General features: G+C 44.8%; 1 long non-coding RNA gene across 1 annotated transcript; it reads right to left on the reverse strand.

The window, feature by feature from the left end:
• Nucleotides 1-4,038: 4,038 nt before the first annotated feature.
• Nucleotides 4,039-10,797, reverse strand: LOC120393817. Its single transcript, XR_005592133.1, has 3 exons — nucleotides 10,718-10,797; nucleotides 9,736-9,819; nucleotides 4,039-4,120 (listed from the first exon to the last, which is right to left on the reverse strand). It is a non-coding gene; the product is annotated as an uncharacterized LOC120393817 (long non-coding RNA).
• Nucleotides 10,798-13,940: the final 3,143 nt, after the last annotated feature.

The raw sequence follows: 13,940 nt of genomic DNA on the forward strand, positions 1-13,940 counted from the left end.
GACAACAAGAAAAGACCCTACACACGTGCTAACCAGCTTCCCGGAGGTTACCCTAAAGTCACTGGGAGCTGTGGGTTCCTTGCACCTCACATGCCTCAGGTTCCTATAAACTGGGGTTGGGAGATCACACCATTCATAGTACATGCAGGCTGAGCTCATTCCACACACCAGGGGCTCCTTGCATCTCTTCATCCCCACACAACACTCTGTGGGACCCTCTCCCATTCCCCTCTATTTCAGGGACTCTCTGCAGCCACCCAACCTTTCCCCATGCCAGGGAATCTGTGTGTCCCTTCATCCACTCTGTCCTCGTGCCAAGTGCCCCATGGCCCCTCCATGCAAGAAGTCCTCTGTGCAGCCCCCTTGCCCTTCTCCTCACATGCATCCCCATTCCCACCTTCCTAGGCCCACAGTCTCCTTTCTCTCTTCTTTTCTTTCTTTTTCAGTGTAGACAGCACTAGCTGTATGCAAGAATTCTTCTGTTAACCTAGCTTTCACCTCTCAGGGAGATGGATTCACTACAGTGACGGGAGAACGCCTCCTTTTGCTGTAGTGTGTGTCTACACTGAAGTTCCCCAATGGTTCTTACCTTTTATTATTATGATATTACTAATAATCTAGCATAATAAATATGTTGGTGTTATTGAAAGTAGAGAACAAAGAATGCAGACTTACCAGTGCTCTTCTCAGGGGTTTCTGGGAGGGAATATCTTATTCTCTTCTTTCCTTTCTCTCTTAGTATTTCACCATTTTTAAATTCTATTGGGACACAAGGCAAAGATGAGATGGGGGAGTTGTTATGATGAAAGGTTTTATTTATGCCATCAACTGGTTCTTTGATCTACAGACAATTATAGAAGTGGTTGAAAGTGCTATGTTAGCTCTGCTATCCAGGTGCTAGGCGATCCATGTGTCCTCCATTTGCCCTTTCCAGTTTTCAGATTTTCCCCAACATTGACTGGGTTCGGCCCATTGATATCTAGAACACTCCCTGAAATTCTGGAATTCATCGGATGCATCAGTCAAAGATTGTCATATTACATTTATTAACACAGAGGCCTGAAACTATAAGTTACGCTAAAGAATAGTTAACCAAGACTGCCATGTAGCTTTGCAAAGTTAGGCTAATAGAGATAATACACATGTTACCAAACAGAATTAACATGAACATCTGCAAATTTTGCCATTTCACCGTTCAACTACTTTCCCAGATCATTTATGAAGATGTTGAACAGCACAGGTCCCTGTATAGATCCTTGAATGAACCCACTATTTACCGCTCTCCCTTCTGAAAACTGAACACTTATTCTTTCCCTTTCTTTCCTGTCTTTAAACCAGTTACTAATCTATGAGAGGACCTTCCCTCTTATCCCATGATGGGTTACTTTGATTAAGAGCCTCTGGTGAAGGACCTTGTCTAAGGCTTTCTGAAAATCTAACTACACTGTATCCACTGCATCACCTTTGTCCACATATTGACTCCCTCAAAGAATTGGTGAGGCGTGAGTTCCCTTTACAAAAGCTGCATTGACTCTTTCCCAAGATAGTGTTCATCCAAGTCTGAGAATTCTGCGCTTTGCTATACTTGCAACCAATTTGCCTGGTACTGAAGTTAGACTTACCAGCCTGTAATTACCAGGATCACTTCGGAAGCCTTTTTTTTAAATAAAGGTATTGCTACATTAGCTAACGGCCTCTCATAAACAGATAGTTAAGGGTTAATACCTCTTTTACCTGTAAAGATTAAGAAGTTCACCTAAACTAGCTGACACCTGACCAGAGGAACCAATGGGGGGACAAAATGTTTCAAAAGGAAGGAGGGAAGTTCCCTTTGTCTGGGTCAGTTTCAGTTTAGGCCGGAGTGGAAAAGATCAAGTAATCAGCCTCAGATCAGAGAAATGAATATTAAAAAAGGAATAAATAGGTTTTGTTTATTTTCTTATTGTAACTTGTCTTGACTTTAGGGGGTTAATCAAATTGGATATTCTTTTGTCTAACTAAGTTATTGCCCAGGGGAACATCCTCTGTGTTTTGAATATATTGTCTGTGAGAGTAGCCCGGATGCTAATCTCTCCCAGAGGTTTGTCTTTCACCTTTCTTTTCTTAAATTAAAAGCCTTTTTTAAAATAACCTAATTGATTTTTCCCTTGTTTTCAGATCCAAGGGAATTGGATCTGGACTCACCAGGGAGTGGTGCGGGAAGGAGGAATGAGTAATTCTTTGTTTTAAGATCCAAGGGGTTTGGATTGGTGTTCACCAGGGAATTGGTGGAGGAGACTCTCAAGGCTACCCAGGAGGGAAAGATTTTTGGGGAAGACAGAGTTTCCCAAATGACTCAAACTATTTGGGTGGTGGCAGCAAGATGAGATCTAAGCTGGTAATTGAGCTTAGGGTTCACATGCAGGTCCCCATATCTGTACTCTAAAGTTAAGAGTGAGGGTGAAACCTCTGACACAGCCGTTCATCTATTACAGGCTGTTCTGGAAAATGCAGCTGTTTTCTCCAGTTTCCTCTCCCAGGATTGTGACATGGCTCAAAACACTGTACAGAAGATCAAGGTCCTGCTCTGTTTTGGTCACAGGCTGCAGATCCTGCCCATTCTTTGTAACCCAGAGGAGTTCAGGTTTGCAGAACCACCCTGTTGACCTGCAGCCTAGGTCAATCCCCTGGCCCTGGGGTCACAGCACATCCATGAACATGGAAGCAACAACTAAAGCGACAAGAGAGAGATTTGGAAGGGACGATCTTCAGGGAAACAGCATTGTCTCTTTGTTATGGCTTTATGTTTAACTCAGGACTACACTCAAAATTTAGGTAGACCCAAATATATTGCTCGGTGGGGTTGGGGTTGAAAGATCAACACCCTAGAGTGGTGCAGTTAAGCCGACCTAAGCTCAGTGCAGAAAGCAATAGATTGATGCAAGAATTCTTCTGTCAACCCAGCTTTCGCCTCTCGGGAAGATGGATTCACTACAGTGATGGGAGAACCCGTCTTGATGCTGTAGTGTGTGTCTAGACTGAAGTTCCCCAATGGTTCTTACCTTTTCTTATTATGATGTTTCTCATAATCTAGCATAATAAACATTTTGGTATTATTGAAAGTAGAGAACAAAGAATGCAGACTTACCAGGGTTCTCCTCAGGGGCTTCTGGGGGTGGGGTGGGGAAGGGAAAGAAAATGTTTTACACATTGTTTCCTCAAAGCTGTGGATACAGATATGTGCACTGGGGTGGGAAATAGATCAGATGCCCCAGTGAAGGAGAGTGTGCCCATATGGTACTAATCAAAACTTCTTTTCTTTTGTGTGTTTTGGCAAAAGGTGTGGTAGGTAAGTGCACTGTGTTTCAGGAAGTATTGTTTTAAGACAACAAGAAAAGACCCTACACACGTGCTAACCAGCTTCCCGGAGGTTACCCTAAAGTCACTGGGAGCTGTGGGTTCCTTGCACCTCACATGCCTCAGGTTCCTATAAACTGGGGTTGGGAGATCACACCATTCATAGTACATGCAGGCTGAGCTCATTCCACACACCAGGGGCTCCTTGCATCTCTTCATCCCCACACAACACTCTGTGGGACCCTATCCCATTCCCCTCTATTTCAGGGACTCTCTGCAGCCACCCAACCTTTCCCCATGCCAGGGAATCTGTGTGTCCCTTCATCCACTCTGTCCTCGTGCCAAGTGCCCCATGGCCCCTCCATGCAAGAAGTCCTCTGTGCAGCCCCCTTGCCCTTCTCCTCACATGCATCCCCATTCCCACCTTCCTAGGCCCACAGTCTCCTTTCTCTCTTCTTTTCTTTCTTTTTCAGTGTAGACAGCACTAGCTGTATGCAAGAATTCTTCTGTTAACCTAGCTTTCACCTCTCAGGGAGATGGATTCACTACAGTGACGGGAGAACGCCTCCTTTTGCTGTAGTGTGTGTCTACACTGAAGTTCCCCAATGGTTCTTACCTTTTATTATTATGATATTACTAATAATCTAGCATAATAAATATGTTGGTGTTATTGAAAGTAGAGAACAAAGAATGCAGACTTACCAGTGCTCTTCTCAGGGTTTCTGGGAGGAATATCTTATTCTCTTCTTTCCTTTCTCTCTTAGTATTTCACCATTTTTAAATTCTATTGGGACACAAGGCAAAGATGAGATGGGGGAGTTGTTATGATGAAAGGTTTTATTTATGCCATCAACTGGTTCTTTGATCTACAGACAATTATAGAAGTGGTTGAAAGTGCTATGTTAGCTCTGCTATCCAGGTGCTAGGCGATCCATGTGTCCTCCATTTGCCCTTTCCAGTTTTCAGATTTTCCCCAACATTGACTGGGTTCGGCCCATTGATATCTAGAACACTCCCTGAAATTCTGGAATTCATCGGATGCATCAGTCAAAGATTGTCATATTACATTTATTAACACAGAGGCCTGAAACTATAAGTTACGCTAAAGAATAGTTAACCAAGACTGCCATGTAGCTTTGCAAAGTTAGGCTAATAGAGATAATACACATGTTACCAAACAGAATTAACATGAACATCTGCAAATTTTGCCATTTCACCGTTCAACTACTTTCCCAGATCATTTATGAAGATGTTGAACAGCACAGGTCCCTGTATAGATCCTTGAATGAACCCACTATTTACCGCTCTCCCTTCTGAAAACTGAACACTTATTCTTTCCCTTTCTTTCCTGTCTTTAAACCAGTTACTAATCTATGAGAGGACCTTCCCTCTTATCCCATGATGGGTTACTTTGATTAAGAGCCTCTGGTGAAGGACCTTGTCTAAGGCTTTCTGAAAATCTAACTACACTGTATCCACTGCATCACCTTTGTCCACATATTGACTCCCTCAAAGAATTGGTGAGGCGTGAGTTCCCTTTACAAAAGCTGCATTGACTCTTTCCCAAGATAGTGTTCATCCAAGTCTGAGAATTCTGCGCTTTGCTATACTTGCAACCAATTTGCCTGGTACTGAAGTTAGACTTACCAGCCTGTAATTACCAGGATCACTTCGGAAGCCTTTTTTTTAAATAAAGGTATTGCTACATTAGCTAACGGCCTCTCATAAACAGATAGTTAAGGGTTAATACCTCTTTTACCTGTAAAGATTAAGAAGTTCACCTAAACTAGCTGACACCTGACCAGAGGAACCAATGGGGGGACAAAATGTTTCAAAAGGAAGGAGGGAAGTTCCCTTTGTCTGGGTCAGTTTCAGTTTAGGCCGGAGTGGAAAAGATCAAGTAATCAGCCTCAGATCAGAGAAATGAATATTAAAAAAGGAATAAATAGGTTTTGTTTATTTTCTTATTGTAACTTGTCTTGACTTTAGGGGGTTAATCAAATTGGATATTCTTTTGTCTAACTAAGTTATTGCCCAGGGGAACATCCTCTGTGTTTTGAATATATTGTCTGTGAGAGTAGCCCGGATGCTAATCTCTCCCAGAGGTTTGTCTTTCACCTTTCTTTTCTTAAATTAAAAGCCTTTTTTAAAATAACCTAATTGATTTTTCCCTTGTTTTCAGATCCAAGGGAATTGGATCTGGACTCACCAGGGATTGGTGCGGGGGGGGGGGGGAAGGAGGGAATGAGTAATTCTTTGTTTTAAGATCCAAGGGGTTTGGATTGGTGTTCACCAGGGAATTGGTGGAGGAGACTCTCAAGGCTACCCAGGGAGGGAAAGATTTTTTGGGGGGAAGACAGAGTTTCCCAAATGACTCAAACTATTTGGGTGGTGGCAGCAAGATGAGATCTAAGCTGGTAATTGAGCTTAGGGTTCACATGCAGGTCCCCATATCTGTACTCTAAAGTTAAGAGTGAGGGTGAAACCTCTGACACAGCCGTTCATCTATTACAGGCTGTTCTGGAAAATGCAGCTGTTTTCTCCAGTTTCCTCTCCCAGGATTGTGACATGGCTCAAAACACTGTACAGAAGATCAAGGTCCTGCTCTGTTTTGGTCACAGGCTGCAGATCCTGCCCATTCTTTGTAACCCAGAGGAGTTCAGGTTTGCAGAACCACCCTGTTGACCTGCAGCCTAGGTCAATCCCCTGGCCCTGGGGTCACAGCACATCCATGAACATGGAAGCAACAACTAAAGCGACAAGAGAGAGATTTGGAAGGGACGATCTTCAGGGAAACAGCATTGTCCCTTTGTTATGGCTTTATTTTTAACTCAGGAGTACACTCAAAAGTTAGGTCGACCCAACTATGTTGCTTGGAGGCGGGGGGGGGGGGCGGGGTTGAAAAATCCACACCCTAGAGTGGTGCAGTTAAGCCGACCTAAGCTCAGGGTAGAAAGCACTAGGTTGATGCTAGAATTCTTCTCTCAACCCAGCTTTCACCTCTCGGGGAGATGGATTCACTACAGTGTTGAGAGAACCCCTCCTGTTGCTGTAGTGTGTGCTTACACTGAAGTTTCCCAATGGTTCTTACCTTTTATTATTATGATATTACTCATAATCTAGCATAATAAATATGTTGGTGTTACTGAAAGTAGAGAACAAAGAATGCAGTCTTACGAGTGCTCTTCTCATGGGTTTCTGGGAGGGGGAATCTTACTTTCTTCTTTCCTTTCTCTCTTAGTGTTTCACCATTTTTAAATTCTATTGGGACACAGGGCAAAGATGAGATGGGGGAGTTGTTATGATGAAAGGTGTTATTTATGCCATCAACTGGTTCTTTGATCTACAGACAATTCTAGTAGTGGTTGAAAGTTCTATGCTAGCTCTGCTATCCAGGTGCTAGGCGATCCATGTGTCTTCCATTTGCCCTTTCCAGTTTTCAGATTTCCCCCAACATTGACAGGGTTCTGCCCATTGATATCTAGAAAACTCCCTGAAATTCTGGAATTCATCAGATGCAGCATTCAAAAATTGTTATATTACATCTATTAACAGAGAGGCCTGAAACTCTATGTTACAGTAAAGAATAGTTAACCAAGACTGCCGTGTAGCTTTGCAAAGTTAGGCTAAGAGAGATAATACAAATGTTAGCAAACAGAATTAACATGAACGTCTGCAAATTTTGCCATCTTGCTGTTCACCTACTTTCACAGATCATTTATGAAGATGTTGAACAGCACAGGTCCCCGTACAGATCCTTGGATGACCCCATTATTTACCGCTCTCCTTTGTGAAAACTGAACATTTATTCTTTCCCTTTCTTTCCTGTCTTTAAACCAGTTACTAATCTATGAGAGGACCTTCCCTCTTATCCCATGATGGGTTACTTTGATTAAGAGCCTCTAGTGAAGGATCTTGTCTAAGGCTTTCTGAAAATCTAACTACACTGTATCCACTGCATCACCTTTGTCCACATATTGACTCCCTCAAAGAATTGGTGAGGCGTGAGTTCCCTTTACAAAAGCTGCATTGACTCTTTCCCAAGATAGTGTTCATCCAAGTCTGAGAATTCTGCGCTTTGGTATACTTGCAACCAATTTGCCTGGTACTGAAGTTAGACTTACCAGCCTGTAATTACCAGGATCACCTCTGAAGCCTTTTTTTTAAATAAAGGTGTTGCTACATTAGCTAACGGCCTCTCGTAAACAGATAGTTAAGGGTTAATACCTCTTTTACCTGTAAAGGGTTAAGAAGTTCATCTAGACTAGCTGACACCTGACCAGAAGCACCAATGGGGGAAGAAAATGTTTCAAAAGGAAAGAGGGAAGTTCCCTTTATCTGGGTCAGTTTCAGTTTTGGCCGGAGTGAAAAAGATCAAGTAATCAGCCTCTTATCAAAGTAGTGAGTATTGGAAAAGGAATAAATAGGTTTTGTTTATTTTCTTTTTGTAACTTGTCTTGGCATTAGGGGGTTAATCAAATTGAATATTATTTTGTGTAATTAAGTTTTTGCCCAGGGGAACATCCTCTGTGTTTTGAATCTGTTGTCTGTGAGAGTAGCTCGGATGCTAATCTCTCCCAGAGGTTTGTCTTTCACCTTTCTTTTCTTTAATTAAAAACCTTTTTTTTAAAAGAACATGATTGATTTTTTTTCCTTGTTTTTAGAGCCAAGGGAATTCGTTCTGGACTCCCCAGGGATTGGGGGGCGGGGAAGAGGAAAGGGAGGGTAATGAGTAATTCTTTGTTTTAAGATCCAAGGGGTTTGGATCGGTGTTCACCAGGAAATTGGTGGAGGAGACTCTCAAGGCTACCCAGGGAGGGAAAGGTTTTTGGGGGGAAGACAGAGTTTCCCAAATGACTCAAACTATTTGGGTGGTGGCAGTAAAACCAGATCTAAACTGAGATTAGGGGTTCACATGCAGGTCCCCATATCTGTACTATAAAGTTCAGAGTGAAACCTCTGACACGACCCAACATCTATTACAGGCTGTTCTGTATAACGCAGCTGATTTCTTCAGTTTCCTGACACTCTGACATGACTCAGAACACTGTACAGAAGTTCACGATCCTGCTCTGTTTTGGTCACAGGCTGCAGATCCTGCCCATTCTTTGTAACCCAGTGGAGTTCAAGTTTGCGGAACCACCCTGTTGACCTGCAGGCTAGGTCAATCCCCTGGCCCTGGGGACCCAGGACATCAATGGACACAGAAGCAACAACTAAAGCAACAAGAGAGAGATTCGGAAGGGACGATCTTCAGGGAAACAGCATTGTCCCTTTGTTATGGCTTTATGTTTAACTCAGTATGTCATAAAGAGATAGTTAAGGGTTAATGTCTCTTTGACCTGTAAAGGGTTAAGAAGCTCACTAAACCTGGCTGACACCTGACCAGAGGACGAATAGGGGGACAAGATACTTTCAAATCTTGGTGGAGGGAGTTCTTTGTTTGTGTTCTTTTGTTTTGGGGGTTGTTCGTTCTCGGGACTGAGAGGGATCAGACATCAATACAGGCTCTCCAAATATCTCTGAATCAGTCTTTCTTGTTTCAAACTTGTAAGTAGCACAGGCAAGGCGTGTTAGTCTTATGTTTGTTTTCTTAACCTGTAAATGTTCCTTTTTGCTAAAAGGATTTTTACCTCTGTTCGCTGTATCTTTGAACCTGAGGCTAGAGGGGGTTTCCTCTGAGCTATATGAATCTAAATACCCTGTAAAGCATTTTCCATCCTGATTTTTCGGAGATAATTTTTACCATTTCTTCCTTTAATTAAAAGCTTTCTTTTTTAAGAACCTGATTGATTTTTCTTTGTTTTAAGATTCAAGGTGATTGGGCCTAAACTCACCAGGGATTGGTGAGGGGGGATGGTTAATTTTTCCTTGTTTTAAGATCCAAGGGGTTTGGATCTGTGTTCCCCATGGAAGATTTAGGGAAGACAGAAAGTGTGCCAGACACTGATTTCTGGCTGGTGGCAGAGTTACCAGATCTAAGCTAGTAATTAAGTTTAGAAGTGTTCATGCAGGTCCCCACATTTGTACTCTAACGTAAAAAGTGCGGGAAGAAACCTTGACACAGGACTACACTCAAAAGTTAGGTCGACCCAACTATATTCCCAGGTGGGGTTGGGCTTGAAAAATCCACACTCTAGAGTGGTGGAATTAAACCGACCTAAACTCAGTGTAGAAAGCACTAGACTGATGCAAGAATTCTTCTGTCAACCCAGCTTTCGCCTCTAGGGAAGATGGATTCACTACAGTGATGGGAGAACCCCTCCTGTTGCTGTAGTGTGTGTCTACATTGAAGTTCACCAATGGTTCTTACCTTTTCTTATTATGATATTACTCATAATCTAGCACAATAAATATGTTGGTGTTATTGAATGTAGAGAACAGAAAATGCAGACTTACCGGTGGTCTTCTCAGGGGTTTCAGGGAGGGAAAATCTTACTGTCTTCTTTCCTTTCTCGCTCAGTGTTTCACCATTTTTAAATTCTATTGGGACACAGGGCAAAAATGAGATGGGGGAATCGTTATGTTGAAAGGTGTTATTTATGCCAGAAACTGGGAATGTTCTTAATGTCTTCTCTGAATACGGTGTTGGTCCCTCAGTATCCCCAATGCAGTCCTTAAGAATCTATGTGGTGGGATAAGGGAGTACGGTTGCTGCAGAGCAAAGGGCCAGTGAACATAAATGCCTGACACTCTGTCTCCTCGCAACTGATGGCCTGGGCCCCTCCTCGCCTGCAAGGTGCCAGCTGAAAGTGTTGGAGACAAAGAGGTCAGATGACCTCCTGGCCCAGGTAAAGGAAATGAGTGGAGTAGGAGGGATTGGAGGGGGTTTGAGTCTGGAGCTGGTTGGGGACCAGGAATGAAGTGCACACCTGGGGGTCTGCCTCGCTGGGCCACAGATGGGACCCAGCCTAGGGGTCCGGTTCTCTGTACCTACAAGCTCTGTTTTAGACCATGTTCCTGTCATCGAATAAACCTCTGTTTTACTGGCTGGCTGAGAGTCACGTCTGACTGCCAAGTGGGGGTGCAGGACCCTGTAACTTCTCCAGGACCCGGCTGGGGCGGGCTCGCTGTGGAAAGCACACGGAGGGGCAGAGGATGCTGAATGCTCCAAGGAGAGACCCAGGAGGTGAAGTTCCCTGTGGGACCCCATCAAATTCCCTTCTATTTCAGGCACTCCCTGCAGTCACCCAACCTATCCCCATGCCAGGGAATCTGTGTGTCCCTCCATCCACTCTGTCCTCTTGCCACGTGTCCATGGCCCCTCCATGCTGGAGATCGTCTGTGCAGCCCCCTTACCCTTCTCTTAATATTCCGCATAATCTAGCAGAATAAATATGTTGGTGTTATTGAATGTAGAGAACAAAGAATGCAGACTTACCGGTGCTCTTCTCAGGGGTTTCTGGGAGGGAAAATCTTACTCTCTTCTTTCCTTTCTCGCTCAGTGTTTCACCATTTTTAAATTCTATTGGGACACAGGGCAAAGATGAGATGGGGGAATCGTTATGTTGAAAGGTGTTATTTATGCCAGCAATTGGGAATGTTCTTAATGTCTTCTCTGAATACTGTGTTGGTGCCTCAGTGTCCCCTATGCAGTCCTTAAGTATCTAGTGTCTGTTGCAGCTCCCTCCCTGCTGCATTCTTTTTTGTTTTTCTCTCTGTGTGGCCATCCCTCCCGGCCATGGGTCTAGCAAAAGTCATAGCCTGGCTCCGCTCAGTGGAACGGCCTTTGCAGACTAACCGGAGCCATTGCTCTGCTCAGGTGGGGGTGGGCCCCTGCCTCCTTTGTTCAGACCTGGGCTCGGTGTAGGGGGCGCTGCCCAAGAATGCAAGACCTTATATGGCCACATAGCTGAGCATGTAAGTCATGCCTGTGACTTAGGACTAGCCCGGACACGTCTGTGCACACCTGAAGACTTTTCCCTGCTTTCTCTCCTCCCCTCTAACAAGGGGGACCAATCAAAGTTACTGGCGGGAAACTGCCTAAGTCTGCCTATATAACCAGACATTTTCTAAGCAGACCTTGGAGAAGGTCCTTGCTTTGCCACCTGGTCTGATCAGCTAGGGGTCTTTGGGAGGCCCTCTCCCCGCTCTCATTTGTTTTTGAGCGTACCCCCGTTTTTAAACTCCCCTCCCACGAACAACGAATTTTGCCTGGAGATCTCCTGATTATTGTGAACGAATTGAGTCCTCTCTGCGTCCTCTCTGTGTCCTCTGATGCTGCTGCTGTGCCTGCCTCTGCTGTTGTCCTGGGGATTGGTAAGAACTCTCTCTTGCAGACCCTCCCTGTTCTAGCTGCTGGCTTTCTTTCCCCAACAGACAGACCCAAGTTAACTCCTTGGTCTGCATCTGTAATCTGTTTCTGGTTCTGCAGCTCCTTTGCTGCTAGAAATAAACCTGTGCCTCCCTGGATTCTATCCTGGGCAGATCACTTGCAGTTGCTCCACTGCTGCAGCCACACCCTTGGAGAGCCACCCCTAGTATAAGGTGCACTCATTAGGTTAAGTTAGGTTTAGCATTATACTCTGTAAGTTAGTCTTAGAGAATTGTTGCATTGTGTTTTGTTACTTGCTAATTTGTGTAGTCTTGGTTAAGTTAGATCATAGATAAGATTTTGCTGTGTTTTGTATAATTGTGGTTAAGTCTGTCTTTCCACTGCAACCCCCCTCCAAGCTTCTCTATGTCCCTCTGACTCCTTACAGTCTCTCTGTTCTCTGTGTCTCTCTAAGTTTAAATCTCCCTCTGCTCCACCACGTGCTCCTCTTCCCCCATCCCAATCTAGCATAAAACCCCATTGGTTACCTTTTTTCTCTCTGATACACCTCACATTCTACATTTACCCCACTGTGACACATTTTTACCTAAAATTGTTTGTTATTTAACATATTTTTCCATAACTGTTAGTTGGTTATATGCTGCTGTGACACACCTTTTTACATAGAAATTGTTAGCTACCTGTTGCTTTTATACTTCAGTGTTAATTGTTTACCAACTGTATTGTATCCCACTATTGAAACCTCCTATACTGTTCACCAAAAGAAACCCCTCCCCAATTGTCTACCTTAACAAACCCCATACCCCTCACTATTGAATTTTCCCTGTTTTTGCATTTTCTTAATAAAGTTTATTTTGCACCCCACCCATGTGGTAATTGCTCCCTAAGATCCCATATACCTGCTGGCAGGGACATCTAGGTGGTGGGATAAGGGTGTATGGTTGCTGCAGAGCAAAGGGCCAGTGAACATAAATGCCTGACACTCTGTCTCCTCGCAACTGATGGCCTGGGCCCCTCCTCGCCTGCAAAGTGCCAACTGAAGGTGTTGGAGACAAAGAGATCCTCCTGGCCCAGGAAAAGGAACTGAGTGGAGTAGGAGGGGCTGGAGGGATTTGAGTCTGGAGCTGGTTGGGGACCAGGAATGAAGTGCAAACCTGGGGTTCTGCCTCGCTGGGCCCCAGAAGGGACCCGGCCAAAGGGTCCGGTTCTCTGTACCTACAAGCTCTGTTTTAGACTGTGTTCCTGTCATCGAATACACCTCTGTTTTACTGGCTGGCTGAGAGTCACATCTGACTGCCAAGTGGGGGTGCAGGACCCTGTAACTTCTCCAGGACCCGGCTGGGGCAGGCTCGCTGTGGAAAGCACACGGAGGGGCAGAGGATGCTGAATGCTCCAAGGAGAGACCCAGGAAGTGAAGTTCCCTGTGGGACCCCATCAAATTCCCTTCTATTTCAGGCACTCCCTGCAGTCACCCAACCTATCCCCATGCCAGGGAATCTGTGTGTCCCTCCATCCACTCTGTCCTCTTGCCACGTGTCCATGGCCCCTCCATGCTGGAGATCGTCTGTGCAGCCCCCTTACCCTTCTCTTAATATTCCGCATAATCTAGCAGAATAAATATGTTGGTGTTATTGAATGTAGAGAACAAAGAATGCAGACTTACCGGTGCTCTTCTCAGGGGTTTCTGGGAGGGAAAATCTTACTCTCTTCTTTCCTTTCTCGCTCAGTGTTTCACCATTTTTAAATTCTATTGGGACACAGGGCAAAGATGAGATGGGGGAATCATTATGTTGAAAGGTGTTATTTATGCCAGCAACTGGGAATGTTCTTAATGTCTTCTCTGAATACTGTGTTGGTGCCTCAGTGTCCCCTATGCAGTCCTTAAGTATCTAGGGGGTGGGATAAGGGAGTACGGTTGCTGCAGAGCAAAGGGCCAGTGAACATAAATGCCTGACACTCTGTCTCCTCGCAACTGATGGCCTGGGCCCCTCCTCGCCTGCAAGGTGCCAGCTGAAAGTGTTGGAGACAAAGAGGTCAGATGACCTCCTGGCCCAGGTAAAGGAAATGAGTGGAGTAGGAGGGATTGGAGGGGGTTTGAGTCTGGAGCTGGTTGGGGACCAGGAATGAAGTGCACATCTGGGGGTCTGCCTCACTGGGCCCCAGAAGGGACCCAGCCTAGGGGTCCGGTTCTCTGTACCTACAAGCTCTGTTTTAGACCGTGTTCCTGTCATCGAATAAACCTCTGTGTTACTGGCTGGCTGAGAGTCACGTCTGACTGCCAAGTGGGGGTGCAGGACCCTGTAACTTCCCCAAGACCCAGCTGGGGCGG

This window comes from Mauremys reevesii, unplaced genomic scaffold (genome assembly GCF_016161935.1).
Source record: "Mauremys reevesii isolate NIE-2019 unplaced genomic scaffold, ASM1616193v1 Contig33, whole genome shotgun sequence".
NCBI lineage: Eukaryota > Metazoa > Chordata > Testudines > Geoemydidae > Mauremys > Mauremys reevesii.